This window comes from Rhinoderma darwinii, chromosome 5 (genome assembly GCF_050947455.1).
Source record: "Rhinoderma darwinii isolate aRhiDar2 chromosome 5, aRhiDar2.hap1, whole genome shotgun sequence".
Lineage (NCBI taxonomy): Eukaryota > Metazoa > Chordata > Amphibia > Anura > Rhinodermatidae > Rhinoderma > Rhinoderma darwinii.
Window position 1 is genome coordinate 298,867,855 of NC_134691.1, and position 23,161 is coordinate 298,891,015.

Here is a 23,161-nt window from a genome sequence, read left to right on the forward strand (position 1 = left end):
GGGGCTGCATGGCGCTTTATACAGGGAGGGGGCTGTATGGTGCTATCTACAGGGGGGCACTGTGTGGCAGAATCTACAGGGAGGCACTATCTACAAGAGGTGTTTGTGTGGCACCCAGGGGAGGGGGGGCCCCAGTCAAAAGTTTGCTATGGGGCCCAGTCTTTCCTAGTTACGCCCCTGACGGGGATGAACTATTGTATTAACGATTGTTCGTCCCCATATATGATCATTGCCCATGTAAATGGAGCTAACGTGCGTTGATTGATATGCTGTATCATCGATTTTGGCACTTGTTAACCGCCAAGGAAATTTTACTTTCCCTTCATAACTACAACACACAGTGCCAAAGTAGAACAAGAAAAATCATGGGCAAATGCCTCGCAGCATCCACCAGGCTCACTGTGCCATTACAGGGATCTCGAGACCCTCAGCTGCTTAGTGCATTTATAATGATGTCACAGTCTCGTGGACACCAGGAATTTACTCCGGTTCACCCTAAAATGACTCTTTCCTCTGAATATCTAAATACATTCCTCCCATAGACAATATTACGTCAGGCACCTTGCATACAAAAATTAAATATACCTCCATTGGCAGTATAATGGACAAATATACTGTAATATGCATAAGAGGGCTGCTGTGATGGGTACAATAGGGAGGCCAAAAGTTGGTACAATGGGGTCATCCCAGGTTTGGATATATAACCGAAGGGGTTTTCCATCCATTCCTCTGCGTTAAAGAGCATTCCAGTGCTTCCATAATAACTGAACGTAGTCTAGGTGGATTTCTCAGTTTATGCAAAGGTGCAGGTTTACAGCAATGACATAAACAATGGCATCCAAGCCAAATTAATGAGACATGCGCAAGTCTCTATAACCCCTGTGGCTCTTTTCATCTCACAGTTCACCTGAACAATAAGGTTAATTCCATGTTATTAATAGAACAGATGGTGCTAGGTTTTCTCTCTTTTGTTCAGTTGGAGGAGCTGAATCCTTCATGTGAGCTTGGAATATATGAAGATCTATAACAAAGTAGTAATCCCTTTACCTTTTGAGGTGAAGATCATGCAGAAAGATTAAACAAATTCAAATTTAGAATAAAAAAATATATATGTGAAGTACTAAAATAATAGTATAATATGTATAGCCAGGGGCATAAGTGTCACGGCTGTGGGGTATGTGGACCCACTGGGGTGCTCCGCCATAGCGGAGTAGCAGTTGGTCAAACGAGAGTCAATAATAGTCTCTAGAACAAGAATACATGGGTAGATGACTTGTGCCGGATGATCAGAAGCTGGCTTGTGCCGGACTATTGAAAGCTGGCTTGTGCCGGACAACAGGACATTTCTCGGATACAGGACATGGATACAGAAGTCGTCTCAGACACTGGACTTGGTATGGACACCGGACATGGAGACTGAGGTCATCATAGACACATGACTTGACATGGACACCGGACACGGATACTGAAGTCGTCACAGACACAGGACTTGACATGGACACCGGTCACGAATACTGAAGTCATCACGGACACTGGACTTGGCACGGATACGAATACTGAAGTCGTCACGGACACTGGACTTGGCACGGACATCGGACACGGATACTGAAGTCGTGAAAAACACAGGACTTGGCATGAACACCGGACACTGGATTTGACACTGGATATAGGATACAAAATACAGGATACAGGATAACGCACGGGAACCTCTGCAGACCAACAGAGGGTTAGATACAACATTGCCCAGTCAATGAGGAAGTGGGCAGAGTTCCTTTTAAAGTCTTGGGTGCACTGGAAATGGTCAGGGACAAAGTTCCTGGTGCACACGCTGGCCCTTTAAGACTAAGGACGACAGTGCCTGCGCGCCCTACGGGCATGAGCAGGAGGAGAGAAAAATGTGCGCTGGGGTCTCTGAGGAAGGAGACGCCGGCCAGGTTTCAGAGTCCTGCGGTCGCAGTTGCCGGTAAGTGGGAAATGCTGGTGGTAGTAGTGAGTGGCAGTATTAGAGTCCCTTTACACGGGCAGATTTTTGGCCATAAGGGGCGCCGATTGACAATATAACAAGTCGATCGGCGCTCATGTGAAGGGGCTATTTTCTATTGACATTTGTGGCCCTGTTTTTATAGGGACCTATTATTGTATCAAAACCAGGGCCCATCTGGAGATCATCTGGTACTCCGGTGGGCCAGTTCAACCTTGGCATCGTGTATTGATAAACACCACCAGAGGGAGAGCAAGATATGTTTTTTTTTTGCTGTTGAACTGATCGGTCTTTGAGTTTGCTACCAATTGACCTTAATATGTTTTTTTTTACTTATTTTTTACTGTTTCAAAAGTTTACAAAAAGATAACTAAAGAAGAGGAAAGCACAAGAAAAAACGTCCTTTCCAAATTACCTTTTTAAAAAAGACTTTCTAACTCTTCCCTATTTCAGGTAAACAAAATGAAGAAATAAGTGAAAGAAAAAGGAACCCACCACCCTCCCCAAACCCCACCCAGAAGGAGAGGGAGAAAAAAAAATTAATACTAATAAAAAAAAAAACAGATAAAAACAAATCCTGTTATTACTATGCACTTCCCAGAGACCATTCATGTAACAGCTCCAAGGACCACCTGAGTCTCCATGTGAATGCAAGACGAAAGCTATAAGAGGTATTATAAGATACACATCTATGCAATAATATAACATTTTGACACATGTCAAACACTTGATCAAAATTTGTAAGGGATATTGTAAATCTCTATTTATTGTACGTGTTAAGAGCAATTATATTTTTAGTTGTTCAACTTTTAGATGGTTTCTACAGATAATGGTTGGCATCCAACGTTTTATTGGATGGCGCGGATAGTTGCCATTACACGACGTGCTGACAGTGAACCACAACCAATGACACAGTTATTACCAATATACAAGTAATGAGACACTAGAGACTACACATTATCTAACATTACTATTTACACCTAGAATTAAAAAATCACCAGTAAATATTAGCTCTTTAGTTATTTTGTGTCCTCAAGTTTTTATAAATTCTGATAAAAGGGTTGTCTCACTATAGATATTGGCTATGTCGCTGCCCGGAAAAAGCCAATGAGAGCTCATGGGAGACAAAGTGACTTTCCTAGCACCAGTCCCGCTTTGTACTAGTGATTGCCAGAGGTCACAGTGGTTATAATCCCATCAATCAGACATTGGTGTCATATCTTAGTGATATGCAAAGTTTTGATGGGACTACCCCTTTAAGCCTGTACCTTATTACCTTTTTTTTTCTCTCAAAATTTTTCCAGAAATAGTAGCCAACAAAAAATGGCAGCTATTGCCGCTCCAATAGAGGTTGTCACCTATGTTGCTTGCTATGTTTAGCCTCCAACATTCAGAAATACAAAATAGGTACAAAAGTGTAAGGCTGGATTCAGTGTATGATGCGCGGCTGCGTGATAGAGGCTAGTCGACGTCAGTCACTGTCCAGGGTGCTGAAAGAGTTAACTGATCGGCAGTAACTCTTTCAGCACCCTCGACAGTGAATTCCGATCACCATATCGAGCAACCTGTTTAAAAAAAAAAAACACGTTTGTACTTACCGAGAACTTCCCTCCCGGCCGTTGCCTTGGTGACGCGTCCTTGGTGACGCGCCTCTCTTGACATCTGGCCCCACCTCCCTGGATGACACGGCAGTCCATGTGACCGCTGCAGCCTGTGATTGGCTGGAGCTGTCACTTGGACTGAATTGTCATCCCGGGAGGTCAGACTGGAGGAAGAAGCCAGGAGTTATCGGTAAGTCAGAACTTTTTTTTTACACGTTCATGTATATTGGGATCGGAAGTCACTGTCCAGGGTGCTGAAACAGTTTAATTCTTTCAGCACCCTGGACAGTGACTATCTCCTGACGTCGCGTACCGGAAATTTTTTGGCCGGGTTCGGGCAAAACGAGTTCGGCCGAACCCGGTGAAGTTCGGTTGTCCGTTTCGCTCATCTCAAAGACACTCCGTTTGGATATTTGTAAACAGAAAAGCACGCGGTGCTTTTCTGTTTACATTCATCCTTTTGACAGCTCTTGCGCGAATCACGCAGTTCACACGGAAGTGCTTCCGTGCGGCATGCGTGGTTTCACTTCAATGGGTGCGTGATGCGTGCAAAACGCTGAAATAATGGACATGACGTGACTTTTTTTCAGCGGACTCGCGCTGATGAAAAATCACGGACATGTCTACACGGCCCCATAGACACATATAGGTCCGTGCAACGCGCGTGCAAATCACGCGCGTTGCACTGACGTTTTTCCCGTTCGTCTGAATAAAGCCTAAGTATAAGCCCTAGTACCCCCAGGCACAGTGCCCTTATAAATGGCAGCATCAGAGTAGGAAGAGAATTCTTTACCATGGGACGTCCTGACTGAGGGATAATTGGCTGAGTTGTAGAAAGCAATGCTACCACTTCATTTGTGAGGTATAGACTAGTCAAAACCAGAACTGTACTTTCCAAATAGGTTGCCCTGTTTGCCGTCCTATTCATGGGCACATATTGGGCACAGAAAGTCAATGGGGCACTGCACCCAGATTTCAGACCGTCTCCTCCAGCACAAACCATGTTGTCTCTTGCATCCTCCCCTCACCAGTCAGGTTGTGAGCTGAGAGCTGATGGGACAAGTGGCAGCTCAGCTTCTTGCAGTTTGGGTGGAACGCCTCCTCCGACTGGAATGGTAACACATTTTTTTTAAACTAGACATTTATTCCTAACAGTGAATTAAAATGGTTGTATGAGTTTGGAAAATACAGCTATGATTTTATTTTATTTTTTCAGAAACAGCACCACTTTTGTCTATGGGTTGCTGCTCGTATTACAGTTCAGCCATATTTAGTTGAATGTCAAAACAGTAATCTCCATATAGCCACAAAAGAACATGACCCTGGTGTAGTATATTTATTCTGGAAAGATATTTGCCATTTATAACTTCTCTAAACATTGTGCTCTATGCACAGCCCTACATTGGTCTCCACCACTTACAAAATATATAAGACTCTGTTCACACAGGTGTTAGGTTTTGGTTCATCACGTATCCATTTTTTTCTCGAAAAACAGACTAGAATAGTAAAAACAAAAACTAAAGGATCAATTATAAGTCAATAAGATCTGTCAGGATCCATCATAGATCCTGTAATAATAGACCCAATAAGTGTCAGTGAATAGAGCCTCACACCGGCACTCATAATGAACTATACACCATATCGAGATTTATCTAATTGCGGACACCTGCTCAGGAAGGAATAATTTCATTCTAGGAAAAATCCCTTATAATTTCTTTGTTTCCCTGACTTCCAGCACCTAAATGAAATTTAAAGATTTTTTGTAGGATTTTTAAATATCTGCATATGGTCATATTTCAGTGCAGTATATAAAATGCCAGAAATAAATGGTATTTTTGTGATGTTGATGTTTAAAGCAGATCTGTAATGTCTCCTATGCTAACCTATCTGAAGGCAGCACAGATAGAGGGGATATGCTGAGCTTAGGGATATATAGTTATTCATAAATTTTCCTATAAATATCTGTATAAATGCGTCCTGCTTGCCCCATCCACACAACGTGATTGACAGATTTTTTTGTATCTCAATCCCCGGTCTCAGCATCTCCCCCTTTGTCCTATGCTGACACTCAGACACAGGAGAATAGGAGACCTGACAGATCCGCCCTGAAGATGTAAAAGTATTTTTAGGGGACAAGTTGCTCCAAATTACCATGTGTTACTCCCCATCCGGTGACATAGCAGGTAGTGGTACTAGGCAGGATGTCATCAGGATTTGGCAGTCTTGCTATTGCTACATATCCATTATCGTAGGCACTCTCAATTAAGTGTAACAAAGCTATGTCATATCTGGAAGAGGAGGACAAGTTCTAAACAATACTGATATTAATTTCAAGATATTAAAGTCACTTTCGAGTCTCTCCAGGTCTGTATGAAAGTTACACCTAACCTCTGTCAGAGTTAGGCTCTGTTCACATCTTCGTTGGGGTCCCGTTCTGATGTTCCGTCGGAGCTTTCCATCAGAACGGGACCCTGAGCAGACACAAACTGACACAGACGGAAACCAGAGGTTTCCGTTTCCATCACCATTGATTTCAATGGTGACGGATCTGCTGCCCGTGGTTTCCGTTTGTCTCTGTTGTGCACCGGACCCGTTGTTTTGCCGGAAGCAATAGCGTAGTCGACTGGTTTCCGTCTGTGTCAGTTTGTGTCTGCTCAGGGTCCCGTTCTGACGAACCGAACGTCAGAACGGGACCCAACGCAGATGTAAACAGAGCCTAATACTTGTCCATAAAATACATATAAAGGTGTATTAAAATGTAAATAGGTCCTAAAGAAACATAAAGGCCCTTTTACATGGGTCAATGATTGGACAAACAAGCTTTCATACGAACGCTCGTTCCCGATCATTTCCCTGTGCAAACAGGGCAACGATCAGCTGATGAACGAACAAACGCTCGTTCATCGACTGATCAGCTCCTTTAAATGGTCACTAGTCAGCAGCACATCTCCTTGTGTAAACAGAAAGATGTGCTGCCGACATGGACATGTATGGGGACGAGTGATCGTAGTAAATATCGTTTGTCCCTATTCATTACCAATCATAGCTCCTTGTGAAAGTAGAAAACGAGCGCCGATCAGGCAGTTGTCTCGTTGATCGGTGCTCGTTTTCACTGCCCATATTGACCCGAGTAAAGGGACCCGAGTAAAGGGATCAGAGTAAAGGGACCCTTAACCCGTTTCATCTGTCCCCTACTGCTTGATAACCTGCCAAATGTATGTTAGCAGAAAGTAGTGAAAAAATTAAACAGAAAATGACTACATGATCATACTACACACAGGGTTATGATAACTTAGAACAGGGGTCTCAAGCACGCAGCCCGCGGGCCGCATGCGGCCTCTGAGGCTGTCATCTGCGGCCCGCGGGACACAGAGCCGCTAGTATCGGCTCTGCTCCGGTACTTTGTGAAATCGCTGCCCATGAATGGACATGCGATGTCAGGGTCTTCCCCAGAGCGGAGTCCCAAGCAGAGCGCTAGCATAGGCTCTGCTCTGGGACTTTGTGGAAATCCCCGACATCGCTGTCCATATATGGACAGTTTTGCCAGGGTCTTCCCCAGAGCGGCGTCCCGGGCAGAGAGCGCTAGTATCGGCTCTGCTCCGGGACTCTGTGGAATTCCCTGAAATCGCTGTCCATGAATGGACACGCGATGTCAGTGTCTTCCCCAGAGCGGAGTCCCGGGCAGAGCGCTAGCATACGCTCTGCTCCGGGACTCTGTGGAATCCCTTGACATCGCTGTCCATGAATGGACACGCGATGTCTGGGGCTTCCCCAGAGCCTGAGTCCCGGGCAGAACGCTAGTATAGGTTCTGATCCGGGACTCTGTGGAATTCCCTGACATCGCTGTCCATATATGGACAGTTTTGTCAGGGTCTTCCACAGAGCGGAGTCTTCGGCAGAGCGCTAGCATAGACTCTGCTCCGGGACTCTGGAATCTCCTGACATCGCTGTCCACATATGGACAGCGATGTCTAGGGATTCCCCAGAACTGGACAGTGATGTCAGGAGAACAGCTGGAGTCCCAGTAGTAGCGCTAGTAGCGCTCTGCCTGGGACTCCAGCTCTGGGGTTGCCCCTGACATCTCTGACCATATATGAACAGTGATGTCAGGAGAAGAGCTGGAATCCCAGGCAGGATGCTAGAAGCGGCTCTGCTCCGGGACTCCAGCTCTGGGCAAGCCCCCGACATCACTCTCCATATATGGAAACTGATTTCAGTTGCTTCCCCAGAGTTCCGGAGTAGAGCTTATACTAGTGCTCCGCTCTGGGACACCGGCTCTGGGGTTGCTCCTGACATCACATTCCGGTCCAGGAGGATCCCCTCACGTCACTGTGTATGAACAGTGACATCAGGGGCTCCTCCAGCAGAGGAATCCCTGGCCAAAGCGTCGGCAACGCTCTGGCGGGGGATTCCACTCCTAGAGGGAGCCCCAATGGAGCTATCTACTGGGGGTGTCTGTGCCACTATCTACAAGGGGTGTGTGCCATTATCTACAGAGGGCACTGTGGCAGCATCTACAGAGGGCACTGTGGCAGCCTCTACAGAGGGCACTGTGGCAGCCTCTACAGAGGGCACTGTGGCAGCATCTACAGAGGGCACTGTGGCAGCATCTACAGAGGGCACTGTGGCAGTATCTACAGAGGGCACTGTGGCAGCATCTACAGAGGGCACTGTGGCAGCATCAGCATAGGGCACTGTGGCAGCATCTACAGAGGGCACTGTGGCAGCATCTACAGAGGGCACTGTGGCAGCATCTACAGAGGGCACTGTGGCAGCATCTACAGAAGGCACTGTGGCAGCATCTACAGGGGGCACTGTGGCAGCATCTACAGAGGGCACTGTGGCAGTATCTACAGAGGGCACTGTGGCAGTATCTATAAACGGCTCTGTGGCACGATCTAAAAAGCGCCTGCCTAATTTTGACATTTGTGTGTCTGCCAAACGCTGCCAACTGAGCTGCCGGACTGCATTTAGCGACACTTAAACTGTAAAAGTGGATTGTTAAAATAAGCACGTGGAGAAATCTTGCAAATTTCCGGTAAGTTTAAACCTAGCGATATTATTATAGTAATGTAGTATTATAGTAACGTAGTATTGTTATAGTAATGTAGTATTGTTATAGTAATATAGTGTTATAGTAGTTCAAATAACTAATTAACAATAATTTTGTAATGTATCAAATCTGAAAGTAATGCGGCCCGTCAACTTCACATTTTTTCTATATGTGGCCCACTTATCCGGCCGAGTTTGAGACCCCTGACTTAGATCATATGCTAAAATAAAATGTAATTTTTTTTTAAAACAGATGACATTCATTAGGACATATTCCACTAACCACAGATTTTTCTTCAGGCTGGCTTCATATGACCCTAATGAGAATGCATTTTAGGGTCCAAATTACGACCACAACACAAGGAGCCCTGAAGATCTACTGAACCAAACTTAGATCACAAAAGATTTCCATGTTCAATCCAGTTCTGTAGAGCCACAAGTTCTGATCAGACAAATGAATTACTGATGACATACTTATGCAGTAGGATCCGTAATACAGCACATATGCTTGTGCGAAACTGGCCTTTGTCGGCATTATATTAATTTATTAATATGTTATATAATCTGATTTAATAATAATTAAGAACAAAAATCGTACCCATTTGCAGTGTAGGTGTCATCTCAGTTTTCATGAACAATTATTTGATCGACAGTAATGAAATATTCACTGCCGTCAATTTCAAAAAGGTTGTGTTCTCCAAATGCAGCTCTGTACGCAATACCTGTACTAATAAAACAAAGAACAACACCAATAATGAAATCGTGGCCGGTTCTTTATATGCAGCATTATTAGGTCATTTCCGTTTTCTCAGAATGATCAGTGAAGTTCAGTGAAGTTCACACCTGAATCATAAACTATCCCATGATGTTTATAAGTTCCATCCCTAATAACATTCAGCATATTAAAGGTTACTTAGAATAGCCTGTGAATATCAGAGCTGTCCCATGTGGCAGTAAGAATCAAAAGGTCCTCCAGTCCAAAATAATTGACAAGGTGACCACATCGGGTGAATAAAAAAATGTACTTACAGTTTTATGTAACAGCAGCTCGTGGCTGTTTGTGGTCCCACCATCCCCTGCAACCTCCTAGTACACTAAGGCCTTATTCACACGGGCGTGTCCAGTTTTGCACGCGTAAAAAAAAGCAACGTTTTGCACGCGATGCAGTTTCGTGTGACATCCGTGTACGGTGCGCGTCTGCATTTTTTACGTGCGTATGTCATGTGTATGTCACGCGTCAGCAAAAAAAACTCAAGGAGGTGTTTTTCTTTTTCTCATCATTTCTTTAGCAACTGTTGCGTGAATCACGGACAGCACACGGATGTGCTTCCGTGTGCTGTCTGCGATTTTCACGCACCCATTGACTTCAATGGGTGCTTGATGCGCAAAAAACACACAAGAATAGGACATGCAGTGAGTTTCACGCAGCATGAAAAACACTGAATGTCTGACCCATTGAATTGCATAGGTCCGTTTTTTTTTTGTTTTTTTTGAAAACATCATTTTTATTGACAGTTTTCACATTTTCTTATAAACATATCACATAAAGGTTGCGTCATAAGTGAACAACGCGCAACTGCAAACAAGACAAAAACATATAAACATGGCATATGGTTCGATCTACATAACAAATGAAAGAACAAGACCTCCCCTACCCCCGAGCACGACTTAGGTCAGCAAAAAGTAACAACGTCTAGATTATAATAGTAAGAAACCGGTGCCAACGAGAGCCCGAGATCTCCCCCCCCCCTACCATCCCCACTCAAGGCTAAAGTTCCAAACCTCCTAAAGTGCCTGCCAGAAGCTGCGTATGATACCAAGCTGTGTGCCTAAAAGGCGTAACAATTTCTGCCACCTCGGCAGCTGTGCAGTGCGTTTCAATAAATATCCGCCATTTAGCAAATAACTTCTTTCCGTCTTTCCACCTCCACCCGCTCGAGAGTTAATAACTGTTCCAAACGTAACACTATCATGTCAGACCCGGTGTATCAGTTTCCAGCCATTTACATAGAAGACATCTCAAGGCCACCAGTAAAATTGTGTGTATCAAGGGGGGAGGAGATCTCGTCCCTCAAGCACCATCTTCCTCTGGCGGCCGCGCCTGAGCATAGGTCCGTTTGACGTCCGTTGTTTTAACGCACGTAACAAGGACGTGAAATACGTTCGTGTGAATAAGGCCTTCAGGGTATGCTCACACGGCTTATTTTCAGAAGTTTTTCGGGGCGTTTATATGGGACTGAAAATATGGGGGCTGAACGCCTCCAAACATCTGCTCATTGATTTCAATGGGAAAAATGGCATTTCGTTCCCACGCGGCGTTTTTTTACGTGACCGTTTGTAAAAAATGGTGCAAAAAAAAAAATGCCCCATAAAAAGAAGTGCATGTCACTTCTTGAGCCCATTATGGAGCTGTTTTTCATTGTCTCAATAAAAAAACAGCTCCAAAAACAGCCGTAAAAAACGCATCAAAAAACGCTTGATGCTTTAAAAACTGCTGAAAATCAGAGGTTTTCCCTTGAAAACAGCTCCGTATTTTACAGGCATTTTTAGTTTAGCATGTGAACATACTCTAAGGCCGGATTCACATGAGTGTGTGCGTTTTGCGCGCGAAAAAATCATGGCGTTTTGCGCATGCAAAAGGTACATAACAGCTCCGTGTGTCAGCAGCATATGATGCGTGGCTGTGTGATTTTCGCGCAGCCGCCATCATTATGACACTCTGTTTGTATGTTTGTAAACAGAAAAGCACGTGGTGCTTTTCTGTTTTCATTCATAGTTTTGACTGCTGTTGCGCGATTCATGCGCGTCACACGGAAGTGCTTCCGTGTGCTGCGCGTAATTTTCACGCACCCATTGACTTCAATGGGTGCGTGATGTGTGAAAAACGCACAAATATAGGACATGTTGTGAGTATTACGCAGCGGACATACGCTGCATGAAAATCACGGACTGTCTGAAAGGCCCCATAGACTAACATAGGTCCGTGCGAGGAGCGTGAAAATCACGCGCGTTGCACGGACGTATTATTCGTTCGTCTGAATAAGCCCTAAAGGTGACTACACACGTTAACATTCAGACGAATGTTCATTTGGCCTACAGCTATTTCTCTCTTGACTCCACGACTCCTCGGCTGAGCGTGCATGTTTTATTTCAATGAGTAGATTAAATAAGCTGCTGCCAGACACCGCTGGCGGCAGCTTATCTTCATGGCAACAAAGGAGCGGGCATGTTGAAATCCAACATACCTGATTCTTCTTTCCCCCAACATGTAATGTGTATCAGCACCTTAGGGCAAATTTGATGGGTGGGTGTTGTGCTTTCTTAAAAGCAGTGGACTAAAAGTCTGAGGGGGACAGCGGGACTGCAAGGAGCTTTAGTAAAAAATTTTGCTAAGGTTAAATAGATTGATCGTCTGACCATCCAATGTGCAGAGAAATGAACGCGCAGCCCCATTCACGTGAACGGAGCTGTGCTGTAGTTCCCTTAATAGCCAGTCGCGGTGCGATCATTCTCAGAATTGTGAGGGTACCGGCAGTCGTAGACCCACTGATCAGAAAAGGGTGGTACATCCTAGCGTTATGCCATTACTTTTTGTGATGGGAATAACCCTGTGGCAAAGGACCCACGGCAGCATTATGGCACCCTCTTTCTAGTGATTGTGGAAGCCTTGGGACAGGGGCATTAATGTTAATTAATGTTGAATCCCTAAAACCCCTTAAATATAGGAAACCCAACTAAATTGCATGGGTCAGCTTAATAGACCACTCGTGTAATATTAACTGTCTAGGATATAACACCAGGACACCATATGATCAAAAATCACATCATTTGTCATGGTCTTCTTGTAAAAAAAATTTAAAATGTAATACAGACTCAGACGTAAATGCTTTGTTAGTTAAAATAAACATGATATATTACTTGTTGAGAACTATGACCTTGCATGCAACTATATTCTACCCACCATACATAATGCAGTGTCCAAATTGATTTGATTTCACCTCCTTCAATTGCTGGAGCAAGTGCTTCACATCCAGAACTATGCTGACTAATGCATTGGTATGGCCTACACTTGGTCATAAAAATAGTGGAATTGTTGAAGAGATAATAAAACCAGGGCCGGCCTTAGTTGGATGGCGCCCTGTGCGGGATTTTCTACTGCTGCCGTCGACAAACTAAAAATTAACCACCTATATAGACACGCACATAATGGAACATAAATACTGTACATACATAGAGGGACATATTTAGACAAATAGGCAAATATATACACACACATTCTAGAATATATACATACATAAAGGTAAATACATACACACACATTCTAGAATATATACATACATAAAGGTAAATATATACACACATATTCTGGAATATATAGAAAAATAAAGGTAAATATATAGACATACCGACACATACTGTATATACAGACACACACACACACACACACACACACACACAGGCACATAAATACACTGACAGGAACATATACAAATACATAAAAGGCACATATATACAAGCACAGAGACACATTCACTTACATACCCATATATACACACTGGAGATAATGTAGTACATGTCGCCTGCAGTCCTATGTAACACCACAGATAACACAGTGATAACTCTCTGAGTACAGATAATGTAGTAGATGTTACCTGCAGTCCTATGTAACACCACAAATAAGTCACAGTGATAACTCTCTGAGTACAGATAATGTAGTAGATGTTACCTGCAGTCCTATGTAACACCACAGATAACACAGTGATAACTCTCTGATTACAGATAATGTAGTAGATGTTACCTGCAGTCCTATGTAACACCACAGATAACACAAAGTGACAACTCTCTGATTACAGATAATGTAGTAGATGTTATCTGCAGTCCTATGTAACACCACAGATATCACACTCTGATAATTATACCCACACATATATAAATACACAAATAAATACATATATACACTAACATAGAGACACATATACACATATACACATATAATATACACACACACACACACACACACACACACACACACACACACACACACACACACACACACAGACACATAGGCACTTACCATCTCTTCTTGCTGACAGGCTCACAGGCTTCTTGCAGGACAGGCTGTGGGCAGAGCTTCCTCCTCTGCTCTTGCTCCTCAGCTCTTGTTTCCTCTGTGTGTCTAACGAGGAGCAGAGGACAGAGAAGAGGCAGAGCCTAGTGGCGCCCCGACATGCTGGGAGGGTGCAGTGCCCCACAGGTCACACAGCCCTAAGGACTGCCCTGCATAAAACTATTAGTGTCTTATTTACTTACAATTCCACACAATGAGCTGAAGTCAAAACCCAGTCTCTGCCGACCACAGTGCCACCACACAGATGGTAGAAATATTCCGGATCGTCATCATACGCCATTTGAAGTAATCTGGTCAATGGAAATCCGGTCCAATGGTTACAAAATTCTCTGCAGATGATTGGAATCTAAGGATGTACGGCATGACTTTATGATGGAAATGATTTTGGTTTGCATGTATTAAAAACTGAATTAAAAACAAATTGAAAATCAAATCATCTTATTTTTGAACGGGGAAAATAAATTCAATTTAGGCCAGAATTTCACTCATGAAGCCATATGAAGGTATACACGCCTGCCACATCCAACGATGTTTTGCCGCTTCTTGTACTCCCATTATTCTCTCTGGCACCTGCTCATTATGGACAGCATGATCAAAACAGCAGGCAAGAACCACTAGAAAAAGGAAAAAAGTTGGAGATTTAAAAGTTTGTGTCGTTCAAAAAGAATATAACCCAAAAAGATGACTTCCAGTAGATACACAGCAAATATTAAAACTATTCCATTGTAACTATAAAAGAAAGGCCAAAAGGGCAGACTAATAGAGCTGCATCTAGTAGGTAGAATAATTAAGGCCTTATTCACACGACAGGGTCCCGCCCGAGCCCGAGTGTCGGCCGATAAAATCGGCCGTTTTTCCCGACCGGTTTGCATTAGTTTTGCATCCGTTCCGGGCCGGGCATATCTGGACAGTGACGTCAGGGGCAACTCCTGAAGGGGAATCCCCATGTGGCCGGTGATTCCACTTCAGAAAAAGCCCCTGTCGTCTGTGTCCATTTATGGACACTGAACGTTACTGGCTTCGCCTGGTGTGGAATCCCCGGTCACAGAGTGTTCGGGGACTCCGCTTCAGGAGTTTCCCCTGATGTCACTGCCCAGATATGCAGTGGCGGATTAAGTAGACCATGGGCCCTGGGCTGTTACCCAAACTTGGGCCCCCCTTCCTCACCGCCGCCCTGCCGTAACTATTTTTAACACTACCTTTTTGGGCAAGCATTAACAGTGTTACGATTTCCCTTGTCACAGCGCGGTGTCCCTACATACTGACAGTATCACACTGTGCAGGGACACAACCTCCTGACAAGGGGAATTGTCTATCAGTCCTGGACTGCAGACTTTTTGTGAAATACAAGGATTCCTATAATAAACATGTCAGGAGAGGTGACAGATTCTCTATAAATCTAGTGACTCACAGGTGACGACGTCTCAGATTCTAGTAGTTTTTTCCTCTTTTCTTCTCCATCCGGTCCAGCACTCATGACGACTTCTCCCGGCCATGACTCATTTCTGCAGAATTTGCCACTCAGACGTCTCCTCACTTTTCCAACATTTCCACACCTATAAACGAAAATAAAGTTATCATGGTGCCACATACTGTGCCCCTAAATATAATAGCACCAAACACTGCGCGCCTGAATATAATAATACCACACACTGTAAAACACCACATACACACAGCCCCCTGTACATAGTGCCACACACAGCCCCTGTAGATATTACACACCCCCATAGATATCGCCATACACAGCCCCCTCTATATATCACACATCCCCCCGTAGAGAGTGTTACACACAGCCCCATATAGATAGTGCCATACAGCCCCCTGTAGAGAGCGCCACACAGCCCTCCCCCTCTTGTAAATAGCACCAAAAAGCCCCCCTATAAAGAGCGCCACACACATACCACTGTGGATAGCACTACACAGCCCCCCCTTGTATATAGTGCCACACAGCGCTCCCCCTTGTATATAGTGCCACACAGCGCTCCCCCTTGTATATAGTGCCACACAGCGCTCCCCCTTGTATATAGTGCCACACAGCGCACCCCCTTGTATATAGTGCCACACAGCGCTCCCCCTTGTATATAGTGCCACACAGCACTCCCCTTGTATATATCCCCCTTGTATATAGTGCCACACAGCACTCCCCTTGTATATATCCCCCTTGTATATAGTGGCACACAGCGCTCCCCCTTGTATATAGTGCCACAAGGTTATGTACACATTTAAAAACGTTATCATAATTTTATATATATATATTAGTATGTGTGTGATTGATTTTATTAAAAAATATTTTCACTTTTTGAGATACAGCTGCTTTGTATCCTGTATCCGTCAGGTCAGCAGGACTGACAGGATCAGTGACACGCAGGATCCACCTCAAATCTATCACATCTAAGATTATAATTTAGCGCAAGGCCCGTTTCACTGATCCCGTCAGTCCTGCTGACCTGACGGATACAGGATACAAAGCAGCTGTATCTCAAAAAGTGAAAATATTTTTTAATAAAACGGAATTACAAAGTTGCACCAAACACACATTTTTATAAAAAGAAAAAAAAAAAGACGTGATTTTTGCAACGTTTTTTTCCGTAGACAATGCAGGTTTCCTTTTTTATCGTTTTTATGCACACTTTTTTGCTATTTTAGAATTTTTATTCATAAAGTTTGAAAATAATAGTAAAAAAAATAAGCTTTTTTACGTTTCAGCTATTTTTTTTGGTAATAACATAGTTTTACCCTAAAATAGACCTTTTATTTGTAATTGTCATTGTTTACCGTAAATTTTAATATATTACATGTCTATATTAGGGTAATTGGGTCAGCGCTAGCGTTACAACAATGTTTGGCGGGAGGGGGAACGTTTTTTTTTGGGATGGGTATTTTATGTGTATTTATTATTTAATTTTTTTTTGCACTTTACTTTATTATTTTTTATTACTGTGGTCTGTTCCTCAAAGGTCAAAAAAGACCTTTGGGGAACTTTATATATTTTTTTTCTTTCTTTTACACCATCTTTTCCCCTGTAACTGGAGCTGCACAGCAGCCCCAGTTACAGGGGAAATCAGCCCTCTCATAGTGACGATTGTCACTAATAGGGCTGTGCTGGGTCTAGTAACAGTATGTTAGTAACGGCACCCGGCGATCATGTGACCAGTCACATGATCACCGGGAGGAATAGAGACAGCGCCGCTGCTGCTGTCTCTATTCCTATACACAGCGTTCATTGAACGCTGTGTAAGAAGACATCGGAGAAGACAGAAGCAGCGAAAGCTGCTTCTGTCTTCTCCTCAGGGTCCCCGGCAGTCACTGACAGCCGGAGACCCGACATTCAGCTGCCGAATCGCGCGGGCAGCAAGTTAAAACCCGAGCCGTAGAAAGTCTATGGCTCGGGTTTTAAGGACCCGTCCCTGACCGCTGGCCGTAAAAATACAGCCAGCGGTCGGGAACCAGTTGGGCAGGAGGATAAGCCGACTAACCTCAGCGCCGGTGAACGCCCGCCCGGGTCTTCTCTTGCAGCTTTAGAGCAACAGAACAGCCGTCCGTCGCTGTTCTGTTACTCATGGCGGCGCCCGCACTTGTCAGGGAGGCGTGTCCTACCCCTTTCCCGGCCAATTCCCTGCTCCTCCCCTCCTCATCTTCGGAAATTAGCAGCGCTAGCGCGCTGAATAGTTTTGTACGATAATGTGCGGTTCGGGCTGCCATGGGCCCCCTGGGAGCCTCGGGCCCCGGGCGGCCGCCCGAATCGCCCATATGATAATCCGCCACTGCAGATATGGACAGAGACATCAAGCGCTCTGTCCAGGAGTGGAATCCCCGAACACATGGGGATTCCTCTCCTTCAGGGACCTAAAGTGAGGCTAGCACATAGCAGAGCAGGGAGATACCTCGCTGCTGTGCTATAGTGGCGTCGCTACTGTAGTAGCAGCCGCAGCAGCTGCTAGCGGCGCCATCGGCCATGGAAGGTGTCGCCGGGCCAGGGTGCTTTTAAAACAAGCAGGGGAAGGGACCCAGCGCAGTGCTCCCTTCCACCTGCTGTACACCCCGGCCCTGCCACACAGTGTATAAACTTACCTCCAGCGTACAGCCATTCGTCCGCATGGCATAAACTCCTCCTCCTCACATGCACTCTGCGCTGTGAGGAGGGAGCGAGCGATGGAATACATGGCCATCACTCGGGACACATTCCGGTGATGGCCGTGTATTACCTGGCCCCATAGACTTCTATGGGAGCCGGGCGGCCGGATAAACGGCCGAAAATAGGACATGTCCCATTTTTTGACGGCCAGGTTTCCCGGGCCGTCAAAAAATCGGTCGTGTGAATAGCCCCATTAGGGGTCTATTGTTCCTACTGCAGCCGGGTGACGGCCGTTTTATGAACGGACGTCACCCGGCCGGAAAACCCTGTCGTGTGAATAAGGGCTTAAAAGTATATATAGTTTTCAGGAAATGGAGGTTACTCATTTTATAGTGAAAAATTTTAAAATTTTCCAATATATTTTCTGTGTCAATTTCTCGCGGTTTTCAAGATCTCCTGTTGTTATTCAATGAGTACTTTTAATGGTACTTCCAAGGGGCTTAAATCCGCCCTGGTCATGTGGTGGGCACACATGTTGCAGATGCTTGTTACAGATAACCCATTGCTGCCCATGCGCCGTAAATATACAGCTCGCAGTTAGTAGTTAACTTCCTGTGCAGTACACAGTGGGTTAATGTGACCGCGCAGGCACAAAACTGTTTTATTTTTATTACATAAAAAATGAAAACAATAAAAAAAATTATATATTAGGTATTCCTTTATTTGTTACAACCTATAGAGTAAAAAGTAATTTAGGTGTTCGGACAATGATGAAAAAAAAACAAAATACATGATATAGTGGAATACAATTTTTTATGCATTTCACAATTTTCTTTTAAATTAAACATTAATTTTGATGTATCAAAAAGTTGTAAAGAAAAAAATACAACAGTAAAAATTGTTATAGCTAAAACATGCAGTTAGGCACGAAAAAATATGCTGTGTCCTAAAGGAAAATTTGTTGTGTCCTTCAATGGTTAAAAGATAACATGCTGGCTAGAGTGATATTATATCTATACTTACTAGAGGGAGCTTATACTTATACGTTAAACACAAGAATAACACAACATGCTGTATGCTCCCTCTAGTGGTAGTCAGCATGTTGTCTTTTAAATCTACGTCTGTGGAGTTCTGTATTAAATTAAAAAAACAAAAAAAACACGGAGCTACAACCACTATAAAGATATATTAAGAAATTAATCCATTTTGGACCTAAAAACATGATGATAAAAGTTGGAGATTTACTTTGAGTTTCACCAGGGGCGTAGCTAATGGCTCATGAGCCCCGATGCAAAGGTTTTTCTTGCCTCCCCCCCAAATACTTCATCAGGGAGCATAGCCCCAATACATATGTGCCCCCCCCCTAACAAAATGTGTGCGTGGATGTATATGTGTGTGTGTGTGTGTGTGTGTGTGTGGATATATATATATATATATATATATATATATATATATATATATGAGACAGCATATATATAGCAATATGACCCTATAGCTAGGGATAGGATTAGATACAGCGGCTCAGCAGACGGTATCACACATTATAGGATAAGATACAGTGGCCCAGCAGACTGTATCACACATGATAGGATTACATATAGGGCACAGCAGACTGTATCACACATGATAGGATTACATATAGGGCACAGCAGACTGTATCACACATGATAGGATTAGATACAGTGGCTCAGCAGACAGTATGACACATGATAGGATTAGATATAGGGCTCAGCAGACCATATAACACAGTATAGGATTAGATACAGTGGCTCAGCAGACAGTATCACACATGATAGGATTAGATATAGGGCCCAGCTCGCTGACATTGCAGCTCCAGCGCTGGACCCAGGAAAGGTAAGTATAAGAATTATTTTCCTTTTTTATGTGTTACTAATTATTTTTGTGTGTTTGTGTTTCTTTACAAGTTCGGTTGTTGGACTACTTCAGATTCGAGGACTACTTCGATAACTGCGCTTTTTTTATTCTCAATAAAATGGATAACGGGGCTTGTGTGTGGGATTTTTATTTCAATAAAATATTTTATCTATGTGTTGGTATTTTTTAAACTTTATTACTACAACCTTATTAATAGCTGCTGGCTGATTGACAACGCCCAGTACTAAGGCGAGGCTTAATGTTAGACATGAAGTGGCTAACACTAACCCCCATTATTACCCTGGTACTCACCGCCACCAGAGCCTGGTACGATCCGGTACCCGACCAACTGTAGTGACGGAGGGGCACTGTGGCGGCCGCATGCTCAAAATCAGTGGCCCTTCCGACCCTGGTAATACTAGCCTGTGTAACGTCTATGGCCGCGGACCGTCGTCCTGACTTACCCTCTGACGGCCGCGGCCATGGACAGGTGAGTTCCCAGCGGCACTCACTTCCTGGTCCGGACACTGTCTCCCGCAGGGTGCGCATGCCAGCGCCTGCACGGCCTTAAAGGGCCAGTATGCGCACATTTGCAGAATAGCTGCAATTAGCCCAGAATGCCTCTGGGCTATAAAAGGGGTTCTGCCCTCTCGATCATTGCCTGAGGGTTGTTGTTGTTGTGTTACCTTAAGTTTGTCCTTGCAAATGGTCTAATAGTGTTTTCCAGTTCCCAGTGTTTCCCGTTCCTGCTGCCTGTACCCTGTATATCGTGCTACCGTGCCTCTGTGCCTTCAAGAGCTGGAGTCGTGTTGTGCCCTACGCTGCATCTATTGTGTCGCACCCCGCCGGGTGTTTGTCTACTGTCGGAGCCTCATCTTAGCCTGAAATCACCGCTACTGTCTACATTGCCTCAGGTACCCTTTCAGATCTATAGACATTGCATTATACCTGTTTGGCCAGCTGCTAGCCCGCTACGCAGTACGGCCCAGTGAGTCCACACCCTGCGCTGTGACATCCTGCTGCTGCTGTGTTGTATCTGCCTGGTTATGAAAATGGGGAACCCCACATCGTGCTGTCCAATTATTTATAAAAAAAATGTCGCCCCCCCCCCCCATTTTTCATAACCAGCCAGATACAACACAGCAGCAGCAGGCTAGTATTACCAGGGTGGGATGGGCCACTGATTTAGGCTTTTCCAGCCTAATAATACCAGCCTACAGCCGCCCTAAGGTAGGCCTAGATACAGGGTCCAGCAGACAGTAATCTTATACAGTATAAGATTACTGTCTGCTGGGGCCCTGTATCTAAGCCTAACACACGTTAAAGGGGTTGTCCAGTCCCTAAACATTGATGGCCTATTCTCAGGATAGTCCATCAATAGCTGATGGGTCGGGTCCGACTCCCGGGACCCCCGCCAATCAGCTGTTTTCAAGGGGGTGCAGAGCTCGTACGAGCGCTGCTTCCCCTTCATCTCCCTCACTTGCTCACACTGTGAATCGCTGACACGTCCGTGTCGGCGATTCAGTGTGAGAAAGTAACCGGAATGAAGGGGAAGTAGCGCTCGTACCAGCTCTGCACCCCCTACAAAACAGCTGATTGGCGGGGGTCCCGGGAGTTGGACCCCGACCCATCAGCTTCAGCAAGACAGTGGTATTAAACTTACCCTCCTCTTCGGCCGAAGTGGATGTCCTCACACAATCGAGTGTCGGGATGTTGTGCGCAGTGCATAGCGTCATGACGTCATGCGCTGCGCACAGCGCTGTGACGTCAGAACCTCCGCTGCTCTCGGAAAAGAGGGAGGGTAAGTACTGTCAGTTACTATAGTAACAGGGGCCCGTGTAGTTTATTACATAGGCCCCATTTCCGATAGTAACTCTTCATTGATGTGGTGCAGGGGGCCGCGGGCCCCCTGGCTTCGGAGCCCGGTCGCAATTGCGACCGCTGCTACCCCTATAGTTACGCCACTGGCTTTCACTGTCATAAGACCTTAAAGAGGTTTTACAACTCCATGAGATTTTTTTAGAAACTGATGACAAAGGTATAAAATAACAAAAAGAGTAATATTAACCGTACCAACTCCCTGCCTCTCCCGTGATCATGTATCGCTGATCCCCCGCCGGTCAAGATTTACCAGGGTCTAGCAATGGTGTGTCGTCTCAACATGTGACCACTGCTTCCAATCTCTGGCCACACTTTTGACATCAGTAGGGCCGACCTGTCACCGATATAGCCATTTGCTGTAGATGTCTCATGACAATAGCAATGATGCTTTCATAAAAACCATATACAAAGCGTTTCCGAAGAGTCTCAGAACCATAAATATTTGCGGTAAAGTAGTGATCATGGGGGCAGACATTTTTCTGGACTTCCTGTCAATAATAATCCCAATGAAGAATACTAGTCAGCCTAAAAAAGCTGCTTACTGGATACAATAGAGTGAAGACAACACTTTTACATTAAGTAGCTGCTCATAATAAACTGCCCAATAGGAGTATTTGTGTTCACGTCCTATAGGCTGCAAGAATTATAAAATGATAACTTACCCTGGGACACCACAATAAACACCTTTTCGAGCATTGTAAAGTGAAATCAAAGAGAACGGGTCTTAAGCCTTCACTTGAATCTTATAATAAAAATCGAATAACCAATAATAGGGCTAAACGCGTGAGTGTAAAACAAATTAATATCAGCTACTTTAGAACCTTTATCATGTGACACAACAGATCATATCACATTTATTAGATCATTTCAGTAAAGTGCAATATCAAAATAGAGTGTCACATTAATATGTATTATTGTAAATTTAATACATTTAAGCCAAAGTATTGGATATCTACTGAGATCTATAGGTGTTCATTGATTTCAAAAGACACCAAGAAACAACAGGGAGCTGCGCTAGATGTGGATTGAACAAATAATAGTATTTTAAAAAGTTGCAAAACTTTTCACTAATGAGGGATTCAACTTATATATATATATATTGTGACAGACCATGTGGAGAGGTTGTGGATGGGGTCTATATTTCCCCAAGATTTCTGTCTTCTGCTATCTGAAAACAACCAGGGACTAAATTCAGCATAGAATGTGGTTCTCCCTCTGCAATAGGTTTTATCTAAAACCTGGAAAAGGGCCTGGTTGTTGGAGTGGGGAGAGATAGGTGGGTCCCCACTCCATCCACACAGTCCTGGTCTTGGGCTGTCTAGCTATTAATCAGGGGTCAGTTGTGATAGCCCTTTAAAAAGGCTGCAGTTCAGTCACACTCTCTCTCAGCCTTGGGAGAGGAGCTTGTGAGAGCAAATCGACTGCATTCATAACAGGTTGTATGGGCTGCATGGTTTATGGTGCCAGGCATTAGGCCTGCACTGTGTTAGTTAGGATACCTGACTGTATAGTTAGTGCCGGACAGGCATAGAGTTTTCTTTTATTTGTTTTCTTTTTTATTCATGTAC

General features: G+C 44.4%; 1 pseudogene; it reads right to left on the reverse strand.

The window, feature by feature from the left end:
- LOC142652605 (chymotrypsin-like elastase family member 1) overlaps positions 1 to 22,298 on the reverse strand; it is a 38,130-nt pseudogene extending 15,832 nt beyond the window's left edge.
- Positions 22,299 to 23,161: the final 863 nt, after the last annotated feature.